General features: G+C 37.8%; 1 non-coding gene across 1 annotated transcript; it reads right to left on the bottom strand.

Annotated features, from left to right (window-relative positions):
* Positions 1 to 5,222: 5,222 nt before the first annotated feature.
* TRNAA-AGC (transfer RNA alanine (anticodon AGC)) lies at positions 5,223 to 5,295 on the bottom strand. Its single transcript has one exon. It is a non-coding gene; the product is annotated as a tRNA-Ala (tRNA).
* Positions 5,296 to 12,702: the final 7,407 nt, after the last annotated feature.

Below are 12,702 nucleotides of genomic sequence, written 5' to 3'. Positions count from 1 at the left end.
ATGCAGTTTCTTACTCCGTAGGCATTTCCTATCCGGAGTGCACAGCAGGGAGGTCGAAGGAGACGGCAGGTTGGGTCTGGTGGGGAGGGTCGGGGGTCAGGGGACGCGTGCTGCACAATGGAGGGAGCGGAGGCAGTCGAGGGGTGGGTGGAGTCTAGTTCGGTCAGTGCGCGTGGGGTTTGTGTGGGTGAGAATGATGGTCTGGCGATGATGGCGGGAGTAAGTTTTCGATGTGCCGAAGCGGTAGTGGGATCTTGGAGTTCGAGAGATAATGTGATGAGTTGCAATTGCCGCTTGGGGTGAGCGCAGCAAATGAAGGGAGAGGAACCATGAAAATAAGTTGTTTTGCCATGGTTTTTTATTGCTCTTTAATGCGTATAAAATATTTCTCAGTCCTTGGAAAATGTTGATCCTCTGTTGACTTTGTAAACTACTTGGTTATTTGCTTTATGTGCAGTATATAGCCATCTATGCATATGGCTTAATATATTTAGCTTTAAATTATTCCATGAAAACATCCCTGTGAATTTCTATAGCAACTTCAGATTGAAGTATCATGGATCCATTCTGCAGTAATCTTTTTTTAACGTATGGGTAAAAATATTGAAATTAATTCAATATATTTTTTCTTAAAATTAACTTAGATTATTATAACTACCCCTTATTTTATTGATTGTCGGATGAAGTTGGGAAATATAAATTGACACATTCGAAAAATCTTCATCGTGGAATTTTAAAACACTTTTAGATTTTTTAATGTGCGTCATTTGCTTTTAACTAGTTTCTGTATGCCTATTTGTGGTGGCCTATGTCTCCATTTCTTTCAGAATTGGAGATCACATCATGCTATTTAATTACGAAGCTGTTGAATTTCACTTTCTTTTTACCTCATGTAGAATTGGGCTTAGGCATGTATATTTCATGAAGGACAAAAATTGTTGTTGCTTTAAATTAGAGATATCCATCCGCTTAATCTAAAGAGTTCTAGCACTCTTAACGAACCGTATAGTTTCAGGCCTAACTATGTTGAAATTTTCCATATTGGAGAGAAATGGTAATGAACAATGGTTCATGAAAGTAAAACCGAGCATCAATAAGTCAAAATATCAGTACTCAGTGAATTTGTCTGAGTGCACTAAATGATGTGATTTCCATGTGAAGACATAATATGAACCCTGGTGCTCTTCACATTGCACATTACAATTAATGCCGCGTATAACTTCTTATGTAAATATTATTCGAATATTTAGAGATCGAGAGGTGAAGGCTGTGGAGCACACTGCAGTTAGACGGGAAAATCGAAATGAAATAACCGAAACCACGATGGATGTAAGGAGAGGGAAGTGCGGGGTGGTGAAAGTTGGGGAATATCTGCGCACGCGCCATCGGGCGTAGGTATTCTCTACGGTACTCCACCTGCCCTCAGTGACGAAGCGGAAACGGCCGCGCGGGGTGATGGATGAAGGATGGTGGATGTGCAGATGAAGATAGCTGATGGGAGGGGGAGGAAAGAGGCGTTATAGGTCGAGAAGGGTAGGGCGGAGAGGGAGTTAGTACGAAAGAATTGGGAGTACTTAACCGCATTAGAAAAAGGGTAAAAAATGGTCCTAAAGCAATGATTTTTTTGTACTCGAGGAGTCAATAGCGATACCATAAAATCGACCAGTCGTTCCAAGGAAAATAGGGGTGACAGTAAGCGGCTGCTTTTCGCTATCATGACGGTCTCCTCCAGTCGGGAAAATTGGCTTGATTTTTCATCATAGTAACATCAGCTCACAAAGCAGCACTCCCTGAGATAGGTCACGGTTTGGTTCATTAATCATGACACTAACAACCGTTGGTCGAAAATGAACTGCCACACCTGCTTGCCTATAGGTTTAAGTGAGCATGGCCTATTATCGATTTCCTTTTATAAGATTGAATGGAGGATCAGCGGTAGATCCTAGAAAAGTGAGCACCATATTTGGTTGGCTAAGTTAATGTTATGATGAGTTGTAGGGTAATCACATTTTGAACTAAAGGGAGTTATTTTTATCACCTTCTACTTAACATCTTACGATGCTGTCTCTGCTGAGGATTCCAATCTTAAATAGTGGTTATTACCATATGAACCTTCCCAAAATTTTGCGGCCGTCCACGATCATACTGATATCGCTGATGACGAATGACGATCGCCACACGCTCCTCCGAAATCAAGCCTCACTTACAGGGACGAGATACCTGGCCGGAGGTGATATTAATCTATAATCACATAATCCATAGGTTCATATGAATGTATCTGTAAGCACGGGGGAAGTAATGCCGAAAGAGGGAGCACAAGGAAAGCACGAAATATAACCGAAAAGTCAACTGGACTGAGCACGGATGTTGTTTAGTGGATTCCAGGCACATATCCGGCTGCAACCTTTAGGTATTCCCAGATAAAACCGAGTCGTGGGCTTTTTTGTGCACCAACATTTCTTGGGACACCCCAGAGGGCAAAGTAAAAGTATGAGGTGAATAATAAGTACCCATACATATCAAACCAACATTGAGATTAACTTTTTTTGTTATTACTGAATGCACAGGTTAAAACTAGCTGCCAAATGATATGTGGGTGAGTGAAAATTCCGCGACTGGAAGAAGCGAATACAAGATATTGGTGGCCTCTTTCACATGTTTCCTCCTTCATTCAATGCTTTTATATCCATGGCATATTGAAGCATATGGGGCAGTATTCATATCACCAATAAAATGCTATCGAACAGAATATGCTGTTTCTGTCGTCAAAAGAGAGATGATGAGAAAATTATTAGGCTGCTGTTTGTCAATTACTGTAGCTCTCTCAGATGCTGTATTACATTACTACTGTCCATAGACGCAAACAACAGGGTCAAAGTCTCAAGGGGGATGAAAGATCAATGAAACTTCATCATAAAATATTGCGTTCTATAATCTTCAATACCTTTCTCCAGGGTTGCCATTTTCTTCCACGAAATATGTTTGGTGGATTTTGAAGGCCCGGTTAACAAAATAAATCATGGCATATTTTAAATTAAGGAGGCCATCAAAAATCCAGGGAGAGTCGCGCTGTCGATTACCACATTTACGTCCCGTAAAATGATAAATAATTGATTTAAAGAAAACGTCCTCAAAAATTTCACTGAGAAATCGCATTGCCAAAAATCATTTTAAAACACATCTTAAAGGCAATTACTAATGTGATGCAGCAATGAGTTTTGACAGCTGTGTTAATTTTTGGGCAGAAATATGCTGAAAATGGTAATTGAATGAAAACTAACATTTCTTTAAATTGCTTATTTTATATTTGATATCATAGACAACTGTTTTACCAGCCAATAGTCATTGTCATTAAAGTATTAGTGATATTGTGAGCTTTTTAGCTGTTTATTTATGTCAATTAAAATATAAAAAAACGCACGTTCAATCGGGTGCTATTAAAGCAGTCTTTATTCCCTTTGCGTGTTGATTTGAATACGGAACGCCCAACACCATTCACGCTAACTGAACTATTGGAGTACTTTAAAGAGCGTGCTTCAAAATGTGCTTGTAAAGTTTCCTTCAAAGTCGCATTTGATTTTTTTGGGCACAGGTGCTCTCGGAATATCTTTCATTATTGAATTTCCGCCCGGATGTCGCCCTCAGGAACTTCTCTCTTCTTCTTCCCGATCGTCCTCCTCCGCCTGATTGGTGACTCAGCGCGTCATCCTCGTCTCCACCCGCTACATACAGATCTTCTATCTCCTCGGCGGGCATGGCGAGGTGTTGGCATGACGTCTGCTCTTTCTCTTAAAGAGATTGGACCTGAAAAAGATTGGGTGAGTGAGTTATCAGTAATATCCTATTAAAACAACCTTGACCCCTGACAACAGTGTGTTTTCAATTTAATACCATGAAACATCTTAAAACTATCCATTCACGACAGCTCTCAAAAGGTTACCTCGGTCACGTATGACACGCCTTTTAATTTAGAGCATTTAGCAGCATTACAAATCGCATTGTCGTCCTATTTGCGGTTATAAAAAGCACGTTGTGATATTTTATTTCCGGCGGAAAATCTCATAAGCTTGCGTGGAGAAGACTAACATGGGGTGTTTCAAATCTTAATAAATTTTCAATTTTAAATGTTTTAAACAGATTTTAGGCTTCCTGGTTCATGCCCGTACTGCGGAGCATAATCAGACGATTCGCGGTCAGAGTGACTTGGATGAATTGATCGCGAAATATGGCGTCCGTTGTGAAATCAGCACTATCAGCTGCAGGGACGAGTGTACACGCCGAGTTGTTCCCATGGCAACGACGGAGGCGTTCATTTTGTTGCCAGGGGAACTGCTTCAATCTTCCTTCGAAGCAATCCGTCCCGAATAGCTTCGTTAGGAATGAAAGAGGAAGCTTCAATTAGCCTTGTTGTGAAGTCAATTGACGGGGTAATAGTGAGTATATTGTGACAGTTATTACGCAAAAAATTGATACCAGCCTTGTGTAGGACTTAAGTATTTGCTGTTAAAGGAGCACGTGCGAGTTTTTCTTAATTTAATTGGTACTTTCAAGAGAATTTGGATTCATTCATCTCTGATCAACATTTTGAACAACATCATAAATTTGCTGCATTTTACGGAAAGAAAAAATGCAGTTTGTAAATTTCACTTCTTATTTTTAGGAAGTTTTTCTTCAGTTAAATTAACAAAGCTGCATTTTTTTCTCTCCGTAATGGACAAGTTCCACAAAGTCAAGCTTGAAATCATAAAATTTACGCTGCATATTAGTTTGTGATTTTATCAATTTGGTTTTAATGACATCTTAGGCTATCCGAATTCATAAAAATTAAGCCTCTTTACAAATGATGATTCAGGTACATATTTTCTAATGGTGAACTCCTATATTTGCAAAATTGCAAGTTTTTAACTGTATGACTCTCACTTGTATGTTATTTCTCTTTCTAAATATTTTTACGGTTCAACGCTTCTCTCATTCGTCCTTCGAGGAACCATAACCGCATACATCTCTAAATGATTTTCCAATTATTTCCCCAAGAGATGCGTAATAAAATATATGCACGGATAAATAGATGCGCGGTTTAAAATAAACGGACAAGCTGTGAAAAATTAAAAAAAAACCTTGGCATTAGAAAAACATTGGCCAACCTATCACAGTAGCGTAATATATATATAATAGTGTACAATAGTATGTATATATAATTTTGCGAACGAGCAAAAAATATTTGGAGGCGCCGGGTATCGATCCCGGTACCTCTCGCATGCTAAGCGAGCGCTCTACCATCTGAGCTACGCCCCCAGATGGTCTTCTGCAGGTCTAAAGCAAAATTCATTCTCACCCCGTCCTAAGGGTGACTGCCAACAAAGCCTGGCCGGGCTCCAACCAGCCCAAGCTCAGGATCCCGCTGTCTATGCTCGGCGTCTGGCAAACCTACTGGGCAACTTTCAGCAGCGCCTCTTATACCAGCAAACGGCTACTCACGACAATATCAATGGAATTCGATTCTTTTTAGCATAAATAGTGATTTTGGCCACGTTGAATCTTCTTGTATGAGAAAAGATCTCACGTCAACACAGCGCGTAATATATATTTGTGAATTGATCGCAGAACTCATTTTTATCGAATCTGTTATATCATCTAATCGCTTGATAACGAGTGTTCGGTGTATTGCGATTGGCATAATAAGAATGACTTTAGTATACGAAATAGACAATTTTCGTCGCAAGCAACCAATGATCGCAAAATATCGGGCTCTTTTCTAAAATTGCACGTCTGTAAATCATACAACTACTGGTCCTTGAGGTGCCTCGGTAATGTCTTTTGATTCAACCAGACAACACTGAAACATGTAAAATGTTGACAGTATGAGCGATCCGTTTCCAGTTAAAAAATAATTATAACATTTCGACAGTTTGTGCTTGAAATTGCAAACTCAATCCTTTTCTCTCGACTAGAGATTCATTTATGTGTATCGGCGTTTTCTGTATTTTTTCTCAAATGTAATAGTCATTTGGGAAAGATTTCTTCCCTATTTTTCTGGTCCAACATTTATCTAATTTTAAATGCATTATTGTCATTAACAATGTAGACGACCGGTCAAAGTAGGTTTGCAGGATGCAGACTGAACTGCTGCACTTATTAGTTGCCTATTAAGTCTGACAAGCTATTATATCTATTAAGACACTAATATCGACTTGCTCTACTAAAAACGTTCCACAACTCCACATGCTTCGTACCTCCCTTCATTCCGCTCAGCATGCATATTTTTTCTGCTCTTGCTTCGCTCTTATCTATAACTCTCAAGTCTCTCCTCTGCCAGTCTTCAACCTTTCATTGCCACACAAAAGCTCAGTATCCAATTTAACTGGCTTCCTTGAATTTATGGCAGCAGACTTCTCTTCCTATCATGTCCAACATTTACTTTGTTTTTTCATTTCGCCCAGTTTACTTTTTCTGCTCTCCTGGACTCCCACGTGTCAAAGTGCTCTAATCTACATTAATCCTCTTGTTCCAACGACCAATTCGCAGATATATACGACTTACGCACCATCGAAGTTCCTACTGATCTTTGATTTGCATCTATACGTAAGAATATTGTCCTAGAATCCCTAGTTTAATACATAAATAATATATAATTGATAAAAAATGCTATATTTTAATTCTTTTTATTCCGGAGAACAATTAGGAAAAACCTGAAATAAAAGAAAATTCGTTATAATGAGTATTCACCAGGGAATTATGAAGCAAAATCTGCACAAGGAGTATGATTCCACACTAACTATTTTCATTTATTTACTTATAGTGTTCCATCAATAAGATTATACGAAGAAACATTTGAGTTGAAACAAATAGAATCTTTGACCCGGATTCGGACTGTTCTTAAACAAAATTGTTACGCTTTATGTCAATAGATTCTGCACACCGATAGGCAACTACACCTAGGAATAGGCATTGTGTGCCGCCATATAGATGTGTGATGGGAATCGACGGCATTCATCAGGGAATGGAAGCGTGGTTGAAGGTGATGCGATTATTATACAGTGGTATAGCGCGTTAGGGTAGAGTTTTGATGGACTCTGGCAATGCACAGCACTGTATCCCATTAAAATACATATCTTGATGAGAAGTACGCCACAATTAATGCGTACATATTTATAAAAAAACTGGAAATTAAAAAGTAAGGCAACTAAAATAATTTTCTTAGTGCAAAATAAATCAACAATTTTTCGCTGGAATAGGAATTTTATAATAAAGCACTATTTTTTTGTTGAGTTTCATTTTTTCAATTTCCTTGTATTATTTTTCACGTCTACCTTTACGTATTAGGGATTTGCAACCCTGCTCGGGATCAACTGGCACACATCCTCTCTGTGATTATGATTTTTTAGAGTTTAATTGAAATACACGAGCTACCAATTGTCTTCATGAAACTTGGCCTTCGGCCAGGTTTAGATTCAAATAAGTAATATGAATGGTGAAAACAAAAGGCTAATGGGTTCCGAATATAAGAAAAATATGTACTAAATAGGCGAAATATTCTGAAAAAGGTTATAAGTCATCATGTAGCAAGCTATTATCATTCTGATGTTTTAGCTACCCGGTGTTAGATTGTTCTGAATTTTGTTTAATAAATGCATGTGTTTTACTATAACTTTGGCATTAAATTAACATCTATATCATAATATTCTTCTACAATAGAAGTAATTAGCCGACAGGGGTGTCGGGCAGGGGGTCACTGGGTAGCAATCACGGAGCTCACTCGGTGATTTAGACATTTAACTTGGGAGAACGGTTCATTAACTAGAAGTTGGAATGAAATTGTCTTCTGTCGCATAATCTATTGATATTATCGCCCACGCTGAATGAAAAAAAGAAATATTTTAGGTTTAATTATGTATTTTTCTTTGAACTGTGGGTTTGCTTGCCAATATATTTTGTGCTTAGAAGTTTCGCCTCAGTTTCTGAGTTATATGAGCAGGATTGGTAATTTTCCATTGGGTGCCAGCATTTTATCTTCATGCAGCTCAAGGCTCCCATATGACATGCTGTAATAATTGCTTGAATAATTCTTTCAATTTGCATATATTTTTCATGAATTTGGCTAATTTGGAGAAAGTCCTAAATGATTTAGGTGAGTTGTAACTAATGAAGAGCAAATTACTTCAATGGAAAAAGTGATAAGGCGTGAGCTCTTGTCATTTAAATTATCGACACGTGTTCTGCTCACCGTTCTCCTGAAACAGAGCTATTAGAAGGCATCAAACGAGCTGCGGAGAATGATGGATGTGCACCAAAAATCACAGATTAAATAGGGTTAGACGGAAATTTGAAAGTCATAATAAAAACTCTGAAAAAAAACACTCATACGCGAAACTTATTAATTGCATTCCTCTATTATCGGAAGATGAACCAAGGGTGTCGACAGAATATTTAACAAAGTGAAAACAAGACTACAAATGCACGTACAAAACACAACACACTTAACAACTCTAAGAGTCCCATAGACGAGACATTAGAAAAATCGATGATTAGATAATTGATGAAACGAAGTGTAGCGCATGTCAACTTTTATAAATAGGGCACTTACTCTTATCAGTGACGACTGCACATATATTAGAAAAATGGCAACCCCGTAGCACATACATATTTAATGTTAATAGAAGAGAAAATATCGGACGTCAGAGAAAGACGAAACATACATGCAGGCATACATCACACACTGGTACATGTATGCGATCGTACACCCAGACTGAGCAATAGACAACGAACCCGTCATCATAAAACAGTACACTTTCCAATTTAATTTTCAAAGTAAAATACCGATCCAAGTACAATTTCTACCTCCTTTTCTTTCCCCCCATCCACCCCCCTTCTTAACTCCCTTCACCGGCCCCTCAAACCTGTTAACTTCCCCCTCTCTCTGCCTGTACACTCACTTGACAGGGGAATGTGCAATTGGTTTTGCATCATCCAAATGTCTAGACCTAACCCACTAATCCCTGTTGACGGTTACCCTGTTGGCCGAAATATCGACGTAGGAGCTTCTCTTTCCCTTTTTTCAATGATGGGCGCAATTTTCTGATAATGATGAACTGCTCAAGGGCACTGAGACTAAAACTTAGTGCGTGTGCATATGAATTCCGGGAACCCGAGAGTTTATACGATTTGTGACCTACCGGCACCTGGGTGAAAGATGGCCAGAGCGATAAGCATGCTTTGTTGGGATGACACGAAAAATGTAACCTCCAACCCGAAACAGGAGTGCACTGGGCCCCTGGCCCGCCCCTCTGCGGTCTCTCGTAAGGACTTAAAAGGCCTAGAAGGGGACCCTTGTGCTTCTTATCTCAAAGGAGGATCTAGGGGCGCGTTTTGTATGCCCCAAAAGTTAACATTTTCTCCTTTTTCTGGCATTTAAAAATACTATCTATTTCGGATAAAAGTAGCAACCTTTTTTTGTGGCACCGGGTCGCTCAAAAAATAGTTTTCGAAATTATTTCCCTCTTACTTTCGGCTTATTGTGTTTCAAGGAGAAGGGTTCTCACCGAATGATAAATAGTTTCTTTTCCTTTTGTTTGCCGCACATTTTTTCGTTACGATATGATATTTTACTCGTATGGCTGGAATATTTTTATGGTCATTTCAGTAGTGCAATAAAATATGGAGAGCATGATGTATAAATTTTATTCTGGAAGAAACTTTTATTTTTTTTAAACAAGGTCACTAAGATTTAGGTGTATCTTTTTATCATTGCTACCCAGAAGAAGCAAGTTCAAGTGGTTGTGATTTTAAAAGAAAAAGATAAAAAAAAGATTTTAAGATAAAAGTCCTGAATTTTTATTGTTTGATTTGATGACTAAATTTAAGAATCCAATATAGTTATTTTACGAAATTTAGCATTTCTTCAGAATTAGAATTTCTCAGTTAAACCCAGTTTAGAAATTTGAAAAATAATGGTTTTATAAGTTCAATTAATTTTCATTTAACATCCAGTTTATAAATCCAATATGATAACTACTGAATACGGTGATATTAAATATGCAGTATAATCCATGTTATAGTCAGGGTTCGTTTTATTTCATATTTCCTTGCTGTACAGAATCGATCCATTCATTAAATGCACTCACCAAGAAAATTATGAATAAAACTTGTACATGTGTGCGACAATAGTGTCGTGGGTTAGAGAATGCCATAGGACGACGGATAAGCATGATTAATCACTCTCTGAATGAAATAATAGCATTCGCACTGCTTAATCGTTCCCATTGGAAAGAATCGCGAGCTCTATATTTTATATTCATGAAGGTCGGGGTTACACTTTGACGCTGTTATCAGTCAGGGAAATGTTCTTTCATGAAGCGATTGACCTTGGAAACAATTATTACGGCTGCCAAAGAGTTTCACGCTGTTTCTTAAGTATTTATTGTTAGTTTCTCGCCCCCTTGGAAATTAGTTTCTATAGAAATATATGAAAACGTGATACTTTGTATGAATCGTTTAGGCAGAAAATGTAGTCCTAGTATTGAATTACCTTATTTTTTTATTTTCCTGCCATTATTGGGTAAACCTACTACACTGACAATCTTAAAATATATTATATCTTATTTATTATTATTCAATTCATAATTAATTATTGCGTTTCATTGATTATCGGAACAATGCCGTCGTGCAAGTAAGCATCTGTATGTAACCATTGTTCCTTTTAGTATATTCCTAAAATCTAATCACGTATAATGCGTATTAGTTCGGTGTACCGAGCAATATTCTCATCTCTGAGCAGTATTTCCGGAAACAATCAAGCTCGTAGGTATGTAGAATTATATTTGTCTGCAAATTTGAATCTTCTCTCTGACCAACTGTAAATGTGTATGTGCGACAATGTTTATTTGGACTCTTGGAAGTTCTATTAGTCGAGGAACGGTTCTTTAAAACCATTGGAATTTTGAAGCCGTTCCAAAGGGTAGTTGATGTTGTTACTCAGGTACATATCTTGATCATTTCAATGACATTCGTATAATTAGTGAGCTTTAGAACTTACAGATTATTATTAAATGGGCATGTAAACATTGGCCTTTCAAATTGTTGTATCGATATTTCGTCAAATTATTCAGGGTTAAGAAAATTAATAATGAGTAAAATGAAGGAAATATGTAAGTTTTGTTTGATATATTAACCTCCAATTTCATATAGAATTTGCATCGTTTTGCAATGGACTTATATTTAATAATTAAACCCAACTATACATGTATGTTTACCATTTTATTATATTAAATGCACTATCTCTAGTATGAATTAAAATCGTTCGCATATGTTAGTGTTCTTCGTTGATCATGACACTTTCATTCTAATTTGTTGCTATGCCATTCTCTCAATTATTGTCTCTTGAAAGGGAAATTCACTTTCCGTTTATGAAATTTGCGGCTCATCTCCTCCGTTTCGGACTTCAATTGCTCATTAGAAATACTTGCATGCAGTTCTGTATGATTTCATGCAATCTGCGATATTTGCAGGCGATGAATTCAATTGGGATATGCCTTTCATAAGCATTTCTTCTCCAATCGCCTTTCCTTTCGGTACCGACTGAAAGTTTATGACTGTTAAGTTTCAATATTCCACCCTCTAACACGTCTTTGTTAGAACAAACATCTTAGTTTTCTTCAACGAGTGAATATATACAGGGTCCTTACAAAAGGTATCGGGACTGGTTCTAAAAATCAAAATTTATTGCAGTTATCATTTTAATTACCTAATAATCTTCAAAATACATTCCTCCTACATCGATACAATTAGTTCGGTTCATCTGCCACTCGTCAAAAGCCCGCTGGAAGTCGGTATCCGGAATACTGTTGAGAGCCTTTGTCATCGCCACTTGAACCGCCTCGATGGAGTCGAACCGATAAACTTTGAGCTCCCTTTTTACTACTTTATTCCCGTAGATTCTCATTAGGTAGGCAAAAAATATTGGACGAAATTCAAGCCTCAAAGTGGGCATTGTAGCAACTTTCTTAGCGACGTGTAAACTGAGTTTTCATGCGACTAGGAAATTCCCTGTACTAATTTGATGTACGAACCACTGTTTAGATAAACTGAAATCTTGAACATAGAATCGATCACCTAGTACACTTCGTTAGCTGTAGCATGGTAAACTATAACGTAAAGCTGAATCTCCACTGTGATTTGTATAGTTGCCTAAATAAATTGCATAATCTGGAGAGTTTCAGGTGTCTTTAGCCTAATGATCACCTCAAACTAAAGTAGGTACTGCTGTATAAAATACCTCAAGTGTACACAAAATCTCCGAAATCTCTATCCACCAAAATAATTCATGACAAGTATCATTGCCACAAGAGGCAGTGATCTAATGGATAGAGCGGCGAACCACTTATTGCAGAGTGCGGGTTCGATTCCGGTTGACGCCTTTGGGTACCCAAGCTTTACTGAAACCGTGTTTTTTCGGTTAGTAGATCTTCCTGGAGAACCACAGGTGGGACAACGAAAAGACCTGAACTACTCTAAATATTTTCGTTTCATAAGCCTCGCCGTACAGGGATTAGTACCAGTAGTAGAATAGTGGTACTTTAGTAGTAATACTCATAGTAGAATAGATGAGCTGTGCCCTCACCAATCAAATCAACTACTGGTTTACTAGTTTGGTTGGGTGATCATGGCATTAAATCGTCCAAATTACCTTTCTCTAATTTTTCTTGT

This window comes from Hetaerina americana, unplaced genomic scaffold, assembly GCF_022747635.1.
Source record: "Hetaerina americana unplaced genomic scaffold, ioHetAmer1.1.p SCAF_19, whole genome shotgun sequence".
NCBI classification, from domain to species: Eukaryota; Metazoa; Arthropoda; class Insecta; order Odonata; family Calopterygidae; genus Hetaerina; species Hetaerina americana.
Note: the sequence above shows the minus strand (reverse complement) of the source record. Positions and strands in the feature narration are given on the sequence as shown.